An 18,141-nucleotide genomic window follows, 5' to 3' on the forward strand; every position below is an offset into this window, starting at 1 on the left:
TACCGGATATTTATGGCTGGGTTACTCTGTTCCCTCTGCTCGCCGGGGAGCAGAGGCAAATAAAGAAGGAGCGGACAGAGGTAGAGGCTGCGAACTGCCGGCTGTGGAAAGAGCCTTTCCTCTCTGTCTCCCTGTGTCATTGTTAGGGATCGTGGATAGATCGTTCAAACGGAAATTGATTTCCAGCGTCATGTTGAATAATTGAACTTTCAGCGTTACGTACTTTTATATTAAAAAAATATTGGTTCACATGATTTACGCTGAACACTCATCTACCGACTAACATATTCTTCAAAGCGTTTCGTGTCTCATTTAAATTTATGTGTATTTGATTTATGAACGTCTTTTGTTTCTAATTAATTTCGGTTAACTTGCGTTAATATTTTGTGATGCGGAATTAAAGAGAGCAATAATGATATTGGTTCGTCGAAACTGGTAAATGGGTCGAGCGGTAAAAAAGCGAAACATGTAAAGTAACATGGCAAACGATGATATCTGCAACGTTTATATCCTGTTGCGAGTGTACTTAGACAAAGTACTTACTGGCAATCGCTTTAAAAGCAGGGGCATGCCAACTATGAAAGGTGTTAAGAGGAACCATAAGCGGCCTAGCCTCGATAATGCTCTCGTATAAACGTCCATGTGCCCCATGCGGATTAACGTTCGAAGAAAAAGGTTCGCCTGTTGATGGGCACCGTCGTCACCGGTTTAAAAGATCGCTGTCGTGCTGTTACGCGGGCCGTGATACCATTCGTTCGCATTAAGTATTCACGCGCGCATACGCGGCCGTATCCGTGAATCGCGAAAAAATAACGGAATGCTAAATGCACGAGATTTGAGCTACCAGCGAACGGTTTTAGTTGTCCCTTAAGAATGTCGTGTGTATCGTTCTCGGAATGCTCGACGTTCGTATCGTTTCTCGAAAATGCTCCTTTAAGAAATGGACTGAAACTACGCGGTTGCTTTTAGTTGATTACGACCTCGCGGTTGCATACCTGCCGTTTTTTTAACGCGAAAACTTTGCTCAAAGTGCTTAACCACTCTCTTCTTTTTTATACGTATTTCCGATTTCTATTTTTATTATCCAAGCGAGTACGCTCTCTGAGACATGCGAATCTTGTTTAGAACATCCTATCTTGCTTGCTTTATTATTTTTACGTGCGAGACAGTTTCGTCCTTCGTGGATGTATTAATTTGAGCATCCCTGCGTTAATCGATTCCCGGTTTAATTTCACAGTAGAGCAAGTTATACGACCTCGCGCGATGACATTAACGAGACGACGAATTGTCTCCCGTTCGGTAGATGCGTTTCGGTATGTTTAACGCGTCACTAACTTCGGAATGACGTGAATTACAACGGTGGCGTTAGCCTGTACAGGATCGTTCATAACCGAATCTAATTTTCGGGCATAACAGGAATAATAAGTGCGGGAATAAATTCGTATTTGATTATGAAAGGCGAGAAAGATATACATTATCTTGAAAATTCGATGCATACCAGCTTGCATCAATATGCACTAGGATCATGGTGCTAATTATTATTCAAAGTGGCAGTGATAGTCCCTCAAGCAAATTTTTATGAGAAAACGATGCACCTATTTCATCCTCGCAATTTGTAGAACCCTGTAAACGTAATATTCAAACTTGCCATTACGAAGAAAGGTTTCCCTTATCGTAGCGAGTCACATAACGTTGGAACCCTCGTTCGTCGTACTAAACGTTCCTAAATGAATCGTTAATCGTTAACGGCGCGGCGTTACGACTAGCAGGCTCGCTTATAAACCGGAAATTCGTCGGTCAAACGTCCAACTGTCCAAATCGTTCAGGCTCTTCCGGTCAATAAAGTCGGGCCTGGTTTATTGCTAAAAGAGACCTGGCAGCCTCTCGTTGTTTCGGTCCTATCATTAAACGCACTGTTTTTTCATTTCGTTAAATCGTTCCCGTTCTATCATCGGTTCCACTCTATCTCTCCTGGTCTCGTTGTCGCGGAACGAGACTCGTAGAATCGCCGAAAGGTTGTAAACGGTCGCTCATCCAATACGGAATGTCGACAACGAGCGGAATAGTCGGGATTCCGGGCTTTATTAAGCCTTCGGTTTATGCGGCACATTTTGAACGTTGACCCACGTGCATCGGAAACAAAGCCTACGCGCGACCTACAGGCACTACCGGTTCGACTTGGATTTTGATGAGCGAGCATAAAAGCGTACACGCGGTTGGGTTGCAATGATAAAAACGATTAAGCCCGAGCAAACGGTCCGCGCATTTAATTGTGGCAGTTAACGCGGCGCACGGTTTCGTTTTACGGGTCGAAATTCACCGTGACAGAGTTAACGTTCGTTCGTTAAGTTTTTCTTCCCGTTATCGCGCGAAAAATAGGACGATCAAATTAGAAAATTACGCTTTAGGTTCAAGGCGGGTGACAATTCGGTTCGTTTGCAACACTTGGAAAGAAAGGATGTTTAATGCTGTTTATGGGAAATCGAAAGTTTATGCGACGGGTTTATATCCCAACGTTACGGTGAACAATACGAAAATACTGTCTGACGGATTTATAGTTTTATTAGCGGTTTTATGCGTCCAAGAAAATTCTAATTCGGTTTTTTGCCTCTCCGAACCCCTGCGCTTTTTTGCGCCCTTGCGGTCGTCCCGTGGTGGTCGCAAGGATATTCGGCTCGGTCGCGCCCCAAATAATCGTAAAATTTCATAATTAAATTTAATCGCGCCTCTTTAATGGCCCTACATCGTGGCCATTGTGTCCGTTTACTGCGCTGCTCGATTACACGAGAACCTTTAAAACATATGCTTTATACACCTCGTCTTCGGACGATGATACGGCATTACGACTCTGACACGTCATTAACTTCGTCAGCGCTTACGACTTACGGTGTAACCTATTCTCTTCTCGACTGAATCTAAACGGTAGCATCCTCGCAATAAAAGTTTCCACGACTTTTTTATTTACTTAACGGTAACGCCCGAGTGTTAGACGAACCAATTTCGTTAGAGGCTCGAAGTTATTGAGTTAATTAATGTTATTCCATTAAGCGTCGCGTCGCGGCTCGAAGCAGGTTTCGATCGAACGATCGCTCTGAGTCTCGCGCGAGAAACGAGATTGGAGTTCCATGTTTTTCATCGAGAAAACGAAACGCGTACTGTCCGTTAACGGAGACGGGAAGAGGAGAAAAAGAAAGCGTGTGTCCGGGTAATTTGTAGTCTGTCATACAGTCATATTAGCAACGCGACGGAAAACTTATCGTATCGCTTAAAAGCACTAGCCGGGTATTAAGCGTTGCGATACGTACTACTTGGCCAATCTTCTCTCGCTAAATGCTGGAGTGCACGTAATTCCATAGAAGATATTCGATAACCCTCGAGTGCACGCAGACCATGAACGAGAGGGTTAACTACGCGGAATACATCTTTATCGTCGGTGTAAACGCGCGTATCACGGTAATAGTTCATTTTTGATGTGGAAGAGCGCTCGATCGGGGATTGCCAATTAAAACGTCGTACCGCCAACAATGCTGGTAGGAGTTCGTAATTCCGCGCTTCATTGACGTCGGTTTTTGATGCCGGAGCTCGTGGCTGCGGTCATGGCAGGCAACGACGACGGGCAAGAGATCCGCGCGCGCGCGTGCATACGTACTTACACCGATGTGGAAACGGGGTAGAGCACACGGTGCAGTAACCACCCCGGCGGCGCGGCGTGTGGTTGTAAGAGTCGGTACAATGGAGCAGAAAACAAGAGACGGTCGGGACATCAAAGTGGCGGATGTTATGGAGTGAGAACGCCGCTGGATCCGGCACAGTCTCTGATAATCATCTCTACCAAATACTTTGTAATCGTTAATTACGGCGGAGCATCGACGACGCTTTGGGCAAAAGATCAGTCATTCGCGGTGCTCGCAGGGGTAGTAGAAAGAATGAAGGGTTTTATAGTCTTTTATATCGTAAAGAACGAAGAGCAGATATATACGTATATTTCAAGTTCCTCTGTAGGCTTCGGGTGTACCGATCCTTTTGAGTTGAGCCAAGGCAACCCCTTATTCAGCACTTCGCCTTCTTTAACCGACGGGTATTACCGATTATTTCTCGTGAGTCTACTTTCCCTCTGAATGCACATTTTCCATTCCGCGCTTCGTAATAAGGTGCGCTTTGTCAGAAACGACTCAGCGATAGGGAAGTCAAATATGTTCAGTTCTGTGACCGCGGTATTAACTTTTCTTAAAGATACGTCCCTGTGCAATTGTAAAGACTGAAGCATAAAGCGTCGTTCGGTATTTTATTCGAAGCGGAAAAGAAAGAGGTAAAAGGAAATGAAAGAGCAATAGTAAAATATCCCATTTGCTTCTTATTCAAGGAGTGGATGATAGCGATTTTCGAGGTAACGGCCGAATTTATCGGCGATGTTTAAATCGTTTGAACTGTCGAGTCGCGGCAGTGCACGGTACGTCGAGCCGTGAGCCAGGATCAAATGAGGCGTCGGAAGATTTCGCGAAAATTTCTCTCTTCACCCCAGCCATGAAAACTCTCTTCTTTTTTTTTTCTCTCTCTTCCGAAGGGGCGTAACGTTCGGGTAAATGAAGCGCACTGGGAAAGGAATCGCCGGAGGAGAGAAAGGCCTCTGTTAAATATTCCAACGCTCGAGCGCATTCGAAACGATGCTCAGACCTTCAATTTTTATTGTGCATGCATCATATTTTGTTATGTGTATATCTGTTTTTTACCATGTTTGCTATGTCTTTATATTTATATTACTTATGTCTATGTATATGTCTTTATATTTATATTAATTATGTCTATATATATGTCTTTATATTTGTATCACTTATAATATTGTTTTTATGCGCGAACGCATGTTTTCATGTGAAACGCTGCAAACTTATTTTGTTTCTTACACGACTGATACGCTGCTATTAAATTGAATAACTTAATCAGCGTTTACAAAACGCATAAAATTTATTACCGCGGTGCAGTATATAATTACTTGATAATTACACGTAGTCAGGGTTCGCGATGAATACGTACTACGCGGTTCTAACTCGGGCGTAAACTTGTTGGAAAAAATTTGCGACGACCGAGATGATTCGGTAGGGAAGAAAAAGGAACTACGCGACAACCCAGATATTTTCTTGTTTGGCTTCTTTCCCGGTTATTACTTACCAGGTACGATAATTATTATGGGTGGCCACTCTCGAGCGGGCAGCGAAACGGTGCTCTCGCTGAAGCTTCCGAGTTTCGCGCGCGCGTTAATCGTAATCGGTTCTTGGAAGATTTCGCCCCGTGGCCAAGGCGTGTCGTCTTCTTCGTTCCTCGTTTCTTTGTTTCGTATCGTCCATTAACCGCGAACAGGCTCGCGGCGCGGGGCTCGTGCCGTGCTGACCGCACCAGGAAATCAACGCGAGTTATCATTACGGTGTGTACAACTTTGTCGCTAATAAGAGCAACGTAAAACGAATCGGGAGGGTGGACTCTCGGGTCGAAGAAACGTTATAAAATCTGAGCGACCACAAAAACCACAGAGTCCGGCTTTAGGTTCAAGTAGCAAGTTCACTGGCCTTGATACGTTAGAAATTTTACCGGCGTATGTTCCCTAAGACTTGCGTATCGAATAATCGTGAAACGGGTATTACAATTGTAAATGCCAATTACAAAATCTAGTAATAATTCTAGCCATTATCCGCCTCGAGGTAAATGGAAAGAATCGCATCTCCGTTCGTACTTAGATATTCTTACGGTTCTAACGCGTGAAGTCAGAATTATACGCGTGCCCGGAAGGCGGCTCGATACAGGTGTGCGTTTACTCGTTAAGGAAATAGAAAGTATATACCTGCGCCTGTGAACTGGTAAACGATAATATTGATTGGCCGTGGTCGGGCGTTTCTCCAAGCTTCCGTAGATACTATCGGATCGATCGATTCGATCGCGATTGTGCCAACTCGCGGTCCCGCACGAGTGACGCCGATTGCGTTCTAAACCGTGTATCTAGCGCGAGAAAAAAAACGATGCCGGTGTGCCCGGTGATTACCGTCTCTTGTAACAGAGAACGCCCCTGGAGGCTATAGGTCGCGGTAGATGATTTATCGCGCGCTCGGTCCTCCAATTCTCTTTGTTCGGATTACGTTTTCGATACCGTTCTCGCACGTCCGCCCACAAACCACCGGTAAGTCGTTGAACGATTTTCGCGAACCAGGTCGACGTAATTTCCTCGCCACCACCCTTTCGATCAAAGGCACGCTGATTTCTTGCCGCACGCTCGATTCGGTCTCTCGCGTAATTAAGTCGGCATCGCGCAGACTCCGCGAATCGGTATCGGATATCTAGATCGCGCCTAGTGGACGTTAACGGGCGTCAGGTGCGCGGGGACGCGGATCATCAACGCGTGCACCGCAGGATGCACGTGCACATTCGCATGCATCGACCTGCTGGCAGGCAGGCCGGGGTACGACGTGCTACGAACGGGCCACGGGCGAGCCCGTGAATTAGGGGTGGCTTGCTTTGGATTATTACGTCATAACAGTACGACCACCTGGACGCAATTGCCCGTACCGATGCGGCCGAACCTGTCCTCCTATTTATTGGCCGTCTGCGCGCGCGTATCAGACGAAATTGCATAGAAATCTGGCGCTGCCGTGCGTCTACCGTTCGAGGTTTACGATGGGATATTACATATTTATTTATTTTTCTTCTCGCGTTCCGTAATAACAGTCGTTTCGACTATCAAGGCCTCTCCTCCCAGCGCTTATTACGATAATGATCATGATCGTTGTTACACTTTGAAACACTCTGACGACCGTGACACTCGGGGCGACACCGTAATCGTCGTCTAGGAAGCCCTCGGCGCGATGTCCATTTCCACGGGCTGTCGTGACGAACTTCTGTAACACGCGTCGAGGAAGCGCTCGCGTTTTTTTGTATCGAAGTGCATCGACCCGCGTAAATTGCTTCTCGGAAAATTGATTGATCCCCGGTCGATTTGATGCAGAGCACAAGACGCAGTCGGACAGAGAACCGTAAAATATGAAACGTATTAGATTGATAAGGCTGAGAGTTTCCGTCGAGGGTGAAAGACGACGTAAACGTATTTACTCCGGCTCGGCATAATATCGCGAGCTTTTATAACCAATAAAAGTTACAGCTGACACTCTTCTCTCAGCATCGACCGTCTTTTTCGTATATGCTAGCAGCGTAGGTATACGATAGGGCCAAAAGGAACGAAACGATTTACGAGCAACGAGAGACATGGTAACGAGTCCCGACGATCGAAACAATCGCGGCATTGTGCCGAGACCTCTTTGTGCCTTCCGACAGGCTGCAGCGAGCGTTACTCGTGACCTACCACTTCTAACGCCTCCCGGTCTTAATTTAATTAAACCCGATACGCTGAAAGCGTATGCGTGCGCCGAGCGAAACTCACTAACGACGACTTCCTACGCGACGCGATGCATCTTTAACGACTCCCCGCCCGTTGATAGAGTACCGAAGTGGATTAACGTTTTCCTTTGGTATAAGTACGGATTTTATGTCTCAATAAAAGTAAACGCGACGGGTGTTTCGTAAGCGCGATTAATAACTCCGGACGGGTGAAAGAAAACGAAGATACGTTCGACGCACGGACACTCCGAAATCCGTGTTACGATCGCCTCTACGGTTCGCCATTGGTAGCCGAACTCTAAATATCGGGATAATAAACGTTTTATGTAAGCGCATGCTTTCCCGGCGGGAGGGTCGGCCAGCAATTAGAAATATTCGCTTCGGGGATAGTTAACGTCTTCATTCTAGCCGGACAACATATCCCGACATAGCGATAAAAATGTGAGAGAGCTATGGGGAACCCCGGGATCTAAGCTGACATCGAAATGCGAGCCGCGCTCCGTTAAAATTACGACTTTATTCTTCTTCCTACTTTCTTTTACCGACGAAAACTCGCTCGGAAAAGTCACGATGTACGTCGGAATGACACACGGTAGCACCGCGATTTCAGTCCCGTCGAATCGTCGCGCTTTTACGGTACTTTTACTGCCGGGGAATTAATCAAACAAGACAAAATAACGAGAACGAGTCACGAATGGGATTTATCGTCGGACAAAGTATCTTTTATTTATAATTACGTCGGTGAAGGTTTACTGTGAAATTCAGATTTTTTGGTACACGTCGGGGAGCGGGAGCGCAGATAGACGATCGTAAACTCCTCGCGTTTTATCGGTGCTGCCCGGTTAGCGCATCTAATAATAATGCAGGTGACTCGCGCGAGATAGCAGCGATATGGTCGATAAAACGTCCGGCAAGGAAACGTGATTTCGTGATAAATATTAACGTCGACCGGGAGCTAAAAGTAGACAGTATTACTATGTCGAGCTACGTGGGTTGTTCCATTCTACTAATTGCTTCCGATCATTGGAAGATGGAATCGTATTTGATTGCTCGTCGCTGGTTCACGAAGAAATCAATTAATGTACAAGTTTCGTGAAATACTGAGATCTATTAAGAGTCCACGTATATTCGGCTCGACGCGCGACACTCTCATCTGTAATTACCGTTGACTGACTCGCGGAGACTTCCTATATGCAAACGCTATTAACGGTCTTTTTTCGTTTCAAAAGCAATTAAACCGTGAAACAGCTCTGGTCGGGAAAGTAACGATAGGAAACGCCCGTTGAAGGGTTGATAAAGGCCGCTCGTCGCTGGTTAACGGGAAACGCTTTATACATCCTATACCCCGGAGAATATCCGAAGAAGATAGCGGTTGATATACGATTGCGCGCCGGTATAAATTAACTCGTGGTGACGTTTAGATTAATTGTTCGAGTCGGCGTTGCCCGGGAGCTGCTTTTTTAGGGTTACCAATCGTAATCATTATCGCAGCTGCTTTCTCTTCCTATTAATATTAGATGCAAAGTCGTCTAGCAAACTGGTTGGAATAATTTACGTGCGTGGAACTAGTCCCGCGTTCAGAAACGCGCACCTCGCGATCTAAATAATTCAACGCGGGTATTCTCGGATTGGTAACAGACGATGTAACGTGATGTTTCGCCTTTTTCGGTCACGAATCTCGATTTAATTTCGTCGAGGGTATCGAACCCCGCGGGTGGGTGTCTTCGTGTGCAAGACGGTCGTTAGGGCAAAACGTTTCCTTTGATCTCGTCACGATCGTTCTGTCCCGCAGGAACGATGTCCGAGTTCGACTACTCTTCCTCGACGCGTCGCGCCTCTTTCTATCTTTATTGATATTCGACGGTCTTAGGCACGAATAGGGCTGCGGTAAGGCACCCGCATTGTGTCAACAACCCTCGACGGAAAAGCAGAAGCTGCGAATTATGATAGGGGCCGAAGCACCCCGGTGTTGTCATTAGTGGTGGGCGAAGGGACAGCGGCGTAACGAATCTCATCGAGCACGTTTTTCAAACTTGCGCCGCGTTTGTTTCGCGTAATTGTATCCTCCCATTTATAATAATCCCTTAACTTTTCATCGAGCTCATACAGATCGGTATACATTTTTGATATTATCACTCAAGAGGTTCTTGATTGTATTCGTGATATTTTATTCGGTTTCCGACTTATGCGGAAAGTACGGGGAGAGAAAATTGCTGGGTCTCTCGTCCTACGAGTAGTTTTGTTTTCTTTCTCGTCAGAATTCGCAGCCAGCCGACGCCGCGCCGGGAGGAGCAATTTCCTCCGGCATATCCGGATTTACGGTACTCCTCGTGGATATCGAACAAATTTAGCGCGAAACACGTAACGAACGAGCTCCGTCGGTTTGCCAGGGGATGGGGTGGGAACGCGTATATCGCGGCGGCAGTTGAAAACTTTAACTACCTCACAGCTCATAACCCCGTTATGACCTCGCCGTGCCCATCGTGCGAACGCGCGCGTATCCCTCTCTCGACGCTTATTATTTTCTTGCCGGATCAAGACAAATATTGTCTAGACATTAGCGTCCCAGGAGCCTGGGTGTTATTCCAAGCGAAATACTTTTCCGTATCCGGAGATACGACGAGGGTACGAGCGTTAAGCCGAATCTCGAGGGTAGACCAATTTCGTGGTTCTATCGCTTACCAGACGATGGTCACTTTTGTGTCGATTTCACGTGTCGCGCTCGCCCGCCGCCGCCGGGAATCTCCGATCCTTTCCGTAAGCCTCAAAGGAGGAGATGTTGTGTCAGGCCGGAGGGTGGCCTTTCTTCTCTGATCTCTGCTCGGCGCCGCGCAGATTCCCCGCTTGGAAGTAACAAGCTTCGAGGATATCTTTCGAAATTTATCGACCGGCGGGATAAAGGAACGACGCGCTCATCGTGTATCCTGTACCAGCGTTCGAGTGTTACGATCGTATTTGCCAGCAGGTTCGACGTTTACGTTGGAGCCATTGTAGTACAAAACCATTTACAATTATGTACGTCGCGATGCGTCGAATAGTATATAAGTGACAGGATATTTATCTCGTATTGTTTACTTTCTCGTAACGCGATGTCGATTAATCTTCTAAAAGGATCGGCTCGTCGAATCGGCATCCAATGCGTTTTCCGCGCGACGGGTTCGAGTTCAGTCGGGCGAAACAAAACCTTTTAAACGATGATTCAGCTTAGGTTACGGGAGGAAAGAGACACCCCGCGTCAGTCAAGTAGGCGTCAAAAGCTGTGCGATCACCCCTTGACAGCCACTTTAAAATTATACCGATAATGAAATCGCAGCCTCGGTCCCTAATTCCTAAGCTAAACCCCGCGGACAGACCGAGTAACAGATGCAACGACAATGGCGAGTCGATCGTCGGTACGAAATGAATTTAAAGTCGGGATTTAAAGGCCTCCGAAACACAAAACGTTTCCCCTTTTAATAACGCGGACGTACATACGCAATTATTACAAGCCGATCAGCCGTAAAAGATACTGTTAGTCGACGACGAAGGGGTTTACACGGTACGGGGGGATAAAAAAAAACCGTCGAACGATGATTCTCTGGCTCGATGATTCGTAGATCACACTACAATTTGATGGTTTGTAACACGGTAACGACCAGGTGCGCCTTTTTACGTTGCAAACACATAAAACCTCTGACTGCAGCCCCTCTTGTTGTTACATTACTTGTGAAAACATGCATAGGCTTTTACGACTCGGTACTAAAATTACGTTCAAATTCATACGATAAGATTAATCATCAGTACCGACGTTCGATTAATTCTACTCGCGACAGCCGCGTCCCGTGGTTTGAGTAATCGCCAATCTCTTACAGATAGGTATTAATGTTTCGCAACGGTTGCAAAAAGCAGAATTAGACGTGATTTCTGCTAGTAGGAGAATCGCAACGCTCACGTTGGTCGACTGTGGTTTATTTCAATTGACGCGTGTCATCATTGATTTTTATTGTGCATACGTTTGACACTATTCGTGTTCCCGCGGCGCATGAAAACGTAATGGTGTAAACGGACCATTAGACGGTTTCCGCGAGTACACGCATAAATGTGAACGTGAACGGTCTGAAGCGGCGCGATTTCCCAAGTTTCCGCGTAAGTTTGTCTTCTCCCATTTGCCGCGGAAGATTTAACACTTCCACTACGTAGTTTACGATACACAGTTATACGTACAGTACCTGCACCGGTTACGAGTGGGTGGAAGCCAGTCGGTATACTAGCTGTAGCCACGTATACTATACGTACAAGCGAGAAACGTTATGCATGGGGTGCCATTCCGGCGCGCTTTAACACCCGTATATAAGGGTGAAATTACACCTCCGGCTATTCCTGTATTTTCGGAACTTGATTAACGCCGCCGTCCGAGACGATTATGCCACGACGCGATGGGATTAGTTTAAGACCGCCGACTTTACTTCTCGCCGCGATAACGCGTTATATCTGATTCTGTCTCTCTAAACGTATGTCGTTTCGTAATACGTATAACAGTAGCTGGCAATCCGAAAACAGAATTTAAGAAAGAATGCATAATGGATGGAATTGGTGTTAGCATCGCGGCATTCGTTCGCTTGTCGATCTTTCACGACAGCATAAAATCCTTCATTTCCATTTCGAAATTCGATGTACGTAAACGAGCGTGTGGAGTTTTTAGTGTTCGCGGAGGGTGCAAGGCGATAAAAATCGCGAAACATTATACAGATTTGTCGGTCGGGCTGGTTTTACGATTTTTCTTCGCATCGCTCGCTGGGAAAGCCTGACGTCGGATGCCACACGCTGCTCCTCCGCCACTTTTTTATTCCCATAATTTAATTATCTCGGGTTTACGACCTGGGACTAGCTCTAGTGGGTTAGATCCGTCCGACCATAACGCCTCGCATAAATTCTACTGAGATATCGCGTTCGCTCACGAGTATTTCTTATAAACGCGCGTTCCGCTATTCTCGAGGACGGCGTAGATCTCTGATGTTTTTTCTGAAAGAGGAGACTACGCGAATATTCTCGATTATTATGAAAAGAATTCTCTGCAAAGAATTGCGTACGTGTCCCATTTGAACGCTCAACACGGTACGATGGTCACCGGTTGCCAGGTGGTCGGTCTACCGGAAGTAGGATTCCGATATCTCGGGAACGTCCCTCTCGTGGCGTAAACGTTATGGAAATAAGGTTAAACCACCGTGTGCGCGCGAGGTCAGGAAGATCTAGGGGAGAGGGGGCAAGGTGGAGGAAGACCGCATAATGGGGAATCACCGTGCGCACCCGGGTGCGATCCTTCGTAGGAACGGTAGCGTTTTGAGTGCACGAAGGGTGCGCGGGTACAATGAGTCGAGGGACACGGGGAAAAAAACGCTAACAACATCACGCGACACAATGCTCGTCGCAACTTCTCGGGGTTCGGAATCAGCGGGGTGGCTCTCGAGCGAACGTTCGTTCGGTAATTAGACAACGGGAAGACTAACAACTTGTCTTTGTCCGACGGTTTTTTCGAAGCTGTAAAAAATGTTGGAAATGCGCGATCGAGTTTATTCTATTAACCGTCGATTCATTCGTCAGCCGGGTTTTTCTTTGTTCTCGGAAATCGGAGCAGGCTCGTTAGTCGAATGGTTCCTTTTAGATTGAGCGATGTTGCGCGACGCAATGGTTCACTGTCAGCGTATTTGCGCGTAGCAATTTGTTAATTTGAAGCGGATAAGCATCGGCTATTCCCAAAGGGGAAAGCCCGGTGGCATTCGGGGTGAAATTGCGTATTTATGCCACGCATAATCCGACCATTCTCCAAATGGTGGCGAATCTATCAATGCCGTCGCATTACCGGTTTCATTTTCCTACGTCGATGGAGACACACAAAGCCGTAAAAAATAGATTCCGTCCGGCCATTCCGTAGGTCGCCCCATCGCGTTTCACCGAGGATATCGCTCAATTTTTTACCTCCCGGCTCGCGTCCAGCGGGAAGGTCCGTCGACGTTTGTTCAAGTTTTTTCGTACGCTTCCGGTCTCGGCGGAACGGCAGACGATCGTACAAGAGTCATCAATTTATTAATCTCGTTTCTTTTTCGCGTCGAGTTTTATTTTGAGCCTCCTCGATATTACCCGTTTAAATTTTATTCGACGATTACCGGTGCGACGAGATACGATTTCCTTTCAATCAGCAGTCGAATCCTTACGAGGCGAAGTTTACGCAGTGCAATAAAGCGCCGTCGTCGTCGCGCGGGGACGGAAGTCCTGTATCGTCGGTGAAAGGGAAGAAAGAGGAGTAGATAGCGAAAGCAAGTAGGCCTGCGAGACGCGGATGATTGCGAGAAATAAAAGTCGCAGGGTGTGACTGATCGTTTATCTTGGCGACAGGGACGAAAGGCTAGGTTGGGTAGGACAGGAGCGTACGTGCGAGAGGAAAATACGCGTGAGGAGGACGGAGGGAGAAATGAAACCGTTACGCGTCGAGGGATATTAGGGTGTTCCGAAGCGCCCAACCCTCCGCTTCGCACACGCACACCGTCGAGAAAAAGCGTAGAATTTGTACTTCTATGATACTCGTTTCGCGATAACGTTTTCGAGTACCTACCCACCGCCGCATTCCCCGTCGTTTCATTTCGACCTCGGCCGGTGGGACCGGCTTCCCTGATATCGATACCACTCGGCAAAGAAACGCCGTTATTAGGTGGAATTTAATCCCTCGTCCGATCTTCGTTACCCACGTTTTTCTCTAATTAAACTATAAACCCGGAGAGGCAAACAGACATCGTTCCTATTTTGTTTACCTAGCAATTTTCATCGCGTGAGTCTTGATTTTCTATCGCTCGTTTTTAATAAAATCGAACCGCCTATAAATCAACGCCGCGCTGTCACACGAGTAATTACTTTCGCCGGGTTATTAAATTTTCTCTATTTTTTTTCCTCATTCGCGTGTGTATCCGATCAGCGCAGAATCTCATAATTAGCAGCGGTGTCACGGGTGCAAGCGTGTTTCGAAATCCCGCGGAAGACAAGAACTGTCGGCACGGTGTAATTACCTAATGAGCTAATTGGATTAGCATTCGCAGTTGTCGCGGAGTTTCCCACCGCGGCGCGACACGCCGGCACGAACATATCGAGCATCGAGACACTCTTCGTCCTTATCGGATGGAGTCGTGTGCCGCGCGTAATTACACCATCGCTAGAGATAATATGCTAACGAGCCGACCACTTTTAATGATATGTGTGAATCCTACTGTAAACGAGTTCTCGCGACGGCTGACTAATAGAAACGATACCATATTCCGACCTCGCGATCATCGAGCAGACGTGACTCGGTCGTATTTTTTCAACGAGCTCGCGCTCCTCGAGTCGGATTTCGTGCCGCGTTCGCGAAATATTCAGAAAGCGCTTCCCTTAGGAAGAGGAAGCTAATAAAAGTGTCTCCGCGATAATTAGCTTTGGCAGCGGAACGGTGGTCCTTTTAATTGTTATCGTTAAAACGAGCTCGGAACCCGGCTCCCGGAAAAAAGCAGATACGAGGGTCGAAATAATAGCGAGAGATAAAAGGAGGGCTGCTCTTACTTAAGGGACGTCCGTTTATGATTGAGGCTGTTCGTGCTTTAGTGGCTATTTAAAAACTCTGCTTTATTACGTCCCGCCCGCTGGCATAGGAGATTTTTATAATCATTATCTTTCGTCCCGAATTCTCTAGTCGTCGGAGTTTGTCATTCTAGTCTGTATCCCCTTGTCACGGGGATGCCTCGTAATTTTATGCGTCGTTCTGGTAAATACTTCGGTTTGGGATTCTCCTGTTTGGCCGATTCGAGGAGAAACCGGGCAGGAGGGGAATTATAGATATAATCGAGCGACTCGAATCGCGCACGTGGTCGCCGTGTCCCGTAACCGTAAAACGAGGAAAAAAGTATAACTCGTGGACGTAAATACTCGTAAAAAAGTACGCGACGTTATTCCTTCGGGCGATAATGGTTATTCGTCGTATGCGAAATTCCTTCCTCGATGGGCCGAGGCCGACTATAATAAGGAAGCGAGCCCCGCGCGAATTCGTGACCCGATCATAAGGTGCGCGAGCGCCGACTCTTCGTCGACGCCGTCACGGTGACTTTACATACGTTTGAACCCGACGATGCGGGTTAAACGATGTTACGTACGCATTCGAGCCGATGCGAGCCCGCCGGGTTAAACCGGAGATAAATCAGCGTAACGTTATTACGGCTCATAGAAATCGTAGCCACTTCTGAATCCATTAGGGGCGACGCTGTGTTATTTCGCCGTGGAATCGTTCCGGTCGGGCGTAAAGAAGGTGAGACGTACGCGAGGAAGACTACGCTGGTGGGAGTAGAGGCGAACGAGGTCGGGCGTAGATCGGGAGGAAGGTTGACTGATCGTCGACGATTCGTCAGAAAGTTCCCATGAACCCCTTACGCGCGCGTTTCTCTCTACACGGTAAGATGGTCTCGTACGTGGAACGAAGGGCCTTTGTCGTAAAGGTGAGTCAACCTGCACGGAATCGGGTCGTCCCTGACAATGGATTGATTTAGTGCACTTGTGTTCGAGGCTGGCCAGGAATGCCTTAGACAGATCTTAGCCAACCCCTCGAACCCCACGTGCGTACATGTACATCGGTACATAAGCCCGTCTCTCTATGTATACCATATACGCTCGTGAATCGTATGTAACGCAAGTGCGCTTAACAGAGCGTGTATTAAACGCCTTGCTGGCTCGTTCTTCTATTATGTATACGTACACACGCGTTGCCGCGTCGCGCCTTTCTCCACCTACGTCCTCTTTTTCTCCGCTCAGAAGCTTCGAGGATTATCGCGCTATCGAGTGCGCGGTCACGCACGTGCGTTTATGACGCGCCTCTCGCATGACTCCACCTGCAAATCCGCGCCTCGCTCGGATTTGAAACGCGCCCCGTATCCTATCGTCCTCGTACGAACGAAGTGGAATCGATTAGCGCTGCGTAACGTCGGGCTTTTTTAAGTTACGCGATTCGTAAGCCGATTTTCAAACTTGCTACATTGTCCCTCGATCCCGCCGATACGTGCACTGGTTTCGAATATCCTCCGGGTTTTGTTTCGACCGAAAAATGCATCGCAGCGTTTGCGCTTCGAACGAAAATAAATCAAACCCGTCGAAATTGAATTTGCTCCCTTTTCCACTTCGCCTTTTCAGTCGGTATCTAAACGATTCGACAAATCGCGCATCGTCTCGCGAACATTCGTAATCCGCGTCGAACGGATGTTTGAAACGATGCGGATTCTCCCTCCGATTTCTCAGTCACCCACGACGACGTTAGTAGCGGGCCGCGGGTTCGTTTAAGCAAGCAGGAAGCTAAGGGCGGATTAAGGGGCCGGTGAAGTGGTGCAACTTACGATCAGATTTCACGAGTGAGCGCACCGTGGTTCTGGCTGACAGCTGGCGAAAAGTCTGTGCACTTTGCCGCGGACGGAGAGAAAGAGAGACAGACAGGTTGCTCGACGGAGTTAATCCGTGTTTCGATTCTAAGCAGGACCCTCCTCCGGATCGAGGTCGATGATATTATCCGCCTCGGCTTTATTTCGGGACACGCTGCTGCCGATTAAAATTCACGTTACGAAGTGCCCTTGACTTTTAACGAAGCACTTCATGCTCCTCTTTTCGCCGGTTCTGGACGGAACCGAGAGAGTCCTCTTTCCCGTCATAGTCGAGTTTCTTCCAACATATTCTTCGACTTCGCTCGTCCTCTTCGAAACGAAACATCCTCGAGAAGACATTTTTTTTTAACGATAGGACAAATGATTGTTTACCGTCGAAACGCGACTGGACAGTCGATCGTACATCACCGAGCGACAAAAGTCGCCTGTTTTTGCGAGTGCCGCGCCCCATGAGGGATGATCGCGCTGTGAGCTATTGAAAAATGAATGGTTCATCGGTGCACTCAGCCGATCGGCTCGAAACGCGCGTTGTTTTATCTCTCGGTACTCTGTCGCATCAGTCGTATCGCGCCATAACGACGGCGATGGGAGATACATTCGCATTAGAAAGAAACGAACGCGAGCCATTAGCCATTAGCTGGCGCGTACGAGTGGACGGGAGAACAGAATAATATCAGGAATAAATACGAGAGAAGTATTCGCGGTAATGACGGGGAGAGGGGGGACGTCGGAATTACCGAGGGCCGGTGACCCGCGTAGAACCGTGGACCAATTTTCCGTGCGGTAAAAAATCTGTTTTCAGCCAATGGACGGGGGATAAAAATCGGAGACGAAGCGACTGACGCGAGGTGACGTGATTAGCGGGGGAGAAAAATGCAGCCACGGTGCGACATTATGCGCGTACGCGCTCGGTGCGAAGCATAAACCGAGGCATAAACCCGGAGAGCGAGCGTAAAGCATAAAACGCGAAATGCAACGCGATGCCCGGTGACAGATGCCGTTTATTAACACTTCGCGTCTCTCGTCTCGCGCGAACGCGCCGCGCCTGTCCGCTATGTACCAAAAATCGACGCGAACTTGTATCTCGTTTAGCGCTGGCTATGAATTTTGTCGCTGCTCGTTCGACCTTCGATATTTTTTTTTTTCATTCCAACCGTCCGTTTCAATTGTCCAGAAATAAACGACGGGAACGTTTAATCCCGATCGGACAGTAAAACTAGGTACGAAGTCTTTATAATTTATTTTTCCTCTTCACTCGATATCGGATTGATAGCCGTTGGCGTGAACGCTTTTTTCACCGTTTCCAGTGGACACTGACTAACGGTTCGCCGGAAAGCTTTCTCCG

The sequence above is a fragment of the Ceratina calcarata genome, unplaced genomic scaffold (genome assembly GCF_001652005.2).
Source record: "Ceratina calcarata isolate Rehan_Ccalc_2016 unplaced genomic scaffold, ASM165200v1 scaffold471.2, whole genome shotgun sequence".
NCBI lineage: Eukaryota > Metazoa > Arthropoda > Insecta > Hymenoptera > Apidae > Ceratina > Ceratina calcarata.